The sequence below is a fragment of the Emiliania huxleyi genome (genome assembly GCF_000372725.1).
Source record: "Emiliania huxleyi CCMP1516 chromosome Unknown EMIHUscaffold_1539, whole genome shotgun sequence".
Classification (NCBI taxonomy): Eukaryota; Haptophyta; order Isochrysidales; family Noelaerhabdaceae; genus Emiliania; species Emiliania huxleyi.
The window spans coordinates 2,999-7,077 of NW_005201048.1; positions in this window are offsets into that span (position 1 = coordinate 2,999).

Consider the following 4,079-nt stretch of genomic DNA (forward strand, 5'->3'; position numbering starts at 1 on the left):
GCAGAAACTCGAGGAGGCCGAGTCTCGCCTCGCTCAGCCAGAGCTTCTGGTGTGGCGGGGGCGCGACGTGCCAGCGATAAGCTCGCAGCCCGACTCCCGTGAGCAAGAGCAACGCTATGAGACACACGGGAAGGAGCGTGACGGCGACGAGCTGGGGTCCACATTGGACCGGGAGAAAAGCCTTGGCCCAGTTGAGCGAAACCCAGTCGTTGAGCTTGTAGGTTGGTGACGTGAACTCTTCCGGGAGCCGCGCTGAGTAGGTGACGTCAAGAACCAGCGCTACTTGATAGAACCCGAGCAGGATCTTGAGCTTTGCCGTAAGGCTGAACGTGGCGAATGCGGCGACTGCGCGGTCGGCGAAGCGGAGAAGAGGGCCGATGCATGGCTTGCGTCGCAACATTGTCGTTGAGTAGACCCACCCCGCGATGGCGCACGAGACAAAAAGGCCAACGAAGAGGGCGGCGATGTTGCCCACCATCACCCCGACTGAGGGACACTTCTCGCAAGTGCCGCTATCACTTAGGTGGCTGTTATTGGCGCAAAGCTGGCACTCGGGGCCGGTGAAACCTGCTGCGCAGTAGCCATCGCCGTTCTTTCCCGCCTCGGAGCCGCCGACGCACCGCCTATTTCCCGCTCCCCCAAAGTCGCGGCACTTGTAAAGCACGGCACTCTTGTCACTAGCGCGCCAAAAGCCCGGGAGAAGATCGATGGTTTCGATGGTGCTGTTGGCTGCACATTCGGCGTTGTTTGGGCAGCTTCTGCACTGCGGCTCGCCATCGTTATTCGTGTCGATTAAGTAATAGCCGTCTGTGCAAAATGGACACGTTACGCTGCCGTCAGTGCTGGAAAGAGGATGCTTGCACAATCTGCAATCCGACTCAGACGTGCTGTAGAAGCCCGGTCGGCACTTGATGCATTCCTTCGCGCCAGGACCGTCTGTCGACCAGCCCTCAGGGCACGCCAAGCAGAATCCCTGGCCGCTGGCGTTCGAGTACGTCCCGGCTCTGCACGGTCGGCAAGTCGCCGCGCTGGTTTGCGCAGTCTCGCCCGAGTAGGTGCCGGCAGGGCAGTCGTCACAGGCCTCAGCCGAGGCGAGGCCAGACTTGTTCGACCACGTCCCGACCGGGCATCTCTTGCAAAGGCCGAAGTCGTCCGCGCCGCTGTAGGTGCCCGGGTCGCACTTGGTGCACCTCGAGGCGCCAACCGGCGACGACTCGCCAGGAGGACAAGTGTCGCACTGCCCGGAGCCGGCCGCCGAGTAAGTCCCAGCGCGGCAGGGCTCACAGGCGTCCGAGCTGTTCTCGCCCGTCGATGACCCGAAGCTGCCGGCGGCGCAGGGCGTGCAGCCGCCGGCCGAGGCGAGGCCAGGCTTGTTCGACCACGTCCCGACCGGGCAGCGCTTGCAGATGCCAAAGTCGTCGGCGCCGCTGTAGGTGCCCGGGGCGCACTCGTGGCAACAGTCGCTGCCTTGATTCGACCAGGTGCCAGGGGCGCAAGGCGCGCACTTGTCCTGCTTGGGCGCGTCCGTGTACGACCCCTTGGCGCACGGCGTCTGCTGCGTCGTGCCGATGGTGGCAAAGTGGCCCGGCGAGGCGTCGGTGCACTCACTCGCGGCGGTGAGGTCTGTGGCGTTCGAGTACGATCCGGCGGGGCAAGGAAGGGGGACGCTCGTCCCTTGCGGGCAGTAGTGGCCAGCAACGCAGGGCAGCGCCTCATAGGTCGCCTCTGTGGGGCACTGGAAGCCTGCGGGGCAACGGCCGGCGCAGCTGCTGCTCGACTGCTCCTCGGGGTCGGCCGAACCGAGGAGGCCGGCGGCGCAGGCGAAGGGGAAGTCCTGCTCGACGGGAAGCAGCGGCAGCTGGTAGATGCTCTTGCCGAGGAGGGAGGGGTCGCCTCCGGTCTCGATGTTCCAGTTGCAGGGCTGCATGAAGGTCGGGCCCGCGCAGTCCCACTCGCTCGGAGGGAAGAGAGTAAGCGAGCAATTGTCGCGATGCTTTGGGCAATCATTCGTGAATATGCGGTCCCAAGCATCTTTGCCCGCCTTCGTCGGGCACGACTCCCGATATATTTCGCAGAGCGCGTTTGGCAGCCAGCGGCCGGGCGGGGCGGGGAGGGCGTAGGAGACCTTCGCACTCACCGACACAGTGCGCCCCTTTGGCGCGGTGCAGCCGGCAATGAGTGTCCCATCGCTGAGGACAGTTTCTCCCCCCCCCGAGAAAAGGCCGCCGCCAGCCGAAACGGCGTCACAGCGAGTGATGGCGGACGAGCGAAGGCGGCACTTGCCCGAGAAGATAAAGAGGCCGCCGCCCTTGTCGGCGGAGCAATCGCTGATCTTCAGGTTCGAGCCTTCGACCGAAGATTTTCCACCGATCACGTACACAGCACCACCCTGAGGGCATTGGCACGCGTGAGCCTCAGAGCTGGCGGTCGGGGGAGAGAGAGGCGCGGTGAGGCACACCTCATCGGCTTCGCACTCGGTAAAGATCGCGCCATACACGTACACCTCATCGCTGTCATACACGTACACAGCGCCGCCGTACTGCACGAGGGGGCATCGACACGTGCGAGCGTCAGCGCTAGTGATCTGGCAGGGTCCCACCCGTGCAGTGCGGGAGAGGAGGGCGAGAAAGCGACGCACCGGGCCGCTACATTTGGTGAAGGTGACGCCGTGCATCGAGACAATGCCGCTCCCATCCACGAACACAGCGCCGCCACCCCTCTGAACACATCGCGGGCATGCGTGGGCGTCAGAGCTAGGTACCCAGCCATGCGAGGGCGATTTTTTGAGAGGAGGGCGGAAGAGCGACGCACCTCGGCTCTGCATCCGGTGAAGGTGGTGCCGTGCATCGAGACGTCGTTGCTTTCATCCACGTACACCGCGCCGGCACTCTGCACAAGGTAGCATACGCGCGTGTCAGCGCTGCGTGAGTTAGGGCAGTGCCAAGCCATGCTGGGTGAGGGCAGCGGCGGTGATAACGCACCGCGTCAGCAGCGCACTCGGTAAAGATCGCGCCATCGACCAAAACCTCGCTGCTGTTACGCACGTACACAGCGCCGCCGTACTACACGAGGGCATTGGCACGCACATGCGTCAGCGCTAGCGGCAGGGTAGTGGTCCCGGCCGTGCGGTGGAGGAAAGGACTTCCAGCGACGTACCTTGCCACGGCATTTTGTGAAGGCGGAGCCGTGCATCGAGACGTCGCCGCTCTCAATCACGAACACAGCGCCGCCGTCCTGCGCTCATAGCGGGCATGCGTGGGCGTCAGGAGCGTGGGCGTCAGAGCTAGGTAGGGCTAAAAAGTGGGTGGCGGTGCGCGACGCGCGTCGCCAGCGTTGCACTCCGTGAAGGTGACGCCAACCAGTTTGACACCGCGACTGTTGACAACCGCCATAGCGCCAGCGTGCTGCACCGAAGGCAGCGGCACGGCGGGTCTCAGCGAGCGCGCTGGCGGCATGGAGTGGTCGGCTGTGCGGCGGGGAGAGAGGGGAGGGGAGCGACGCACTTGGCCAGCAGCGCACTCGGTAAAGATCGCGCCATCGACCAAAACGTCGACGTTGTCATACACGTACACAGCGCCACCGATCTGCATGACATCGGCACACGCGAGCGTGAGCGTTAGCGGCAAGGCAGTGGTCCTGGCGGTGGAGAACGACGCACCTTGGCACTGCATTTGTTGAAGGCGACGCCGTGCATCGAGACGTCGCTGCTGCGTTCCACATAGACAGCGCCGGCACTCTGCACACGGTCGGGGCATCGTCACGCGCTAGCGCGAGCACCGCAGGGCTGGGCAGCGTTTCGAGTCGGTTCTGGGCTGGCGACGTTAGCTCTGTGTCGGGTGGAGGTGCGTGGGAGAGACGGGAGAAGCACCTCGCTGGCCTCACAGCCCGCAAACGACACGTCGTTCATCAAGATGTCGCCAGCGCCATCAGCCTGCACCGCACCGCCAAACATACCACTGCCGTCCACAAAGTGCAGCGCCTCCAAAGTCAGGCTGCAGCCGCCCTGGATGGCGAACATACTGGAGCGCTTCTCGCCGTCGAGCGTCGCGCCCTCCCCGCTGCTGCGGACCGCGAGGTGG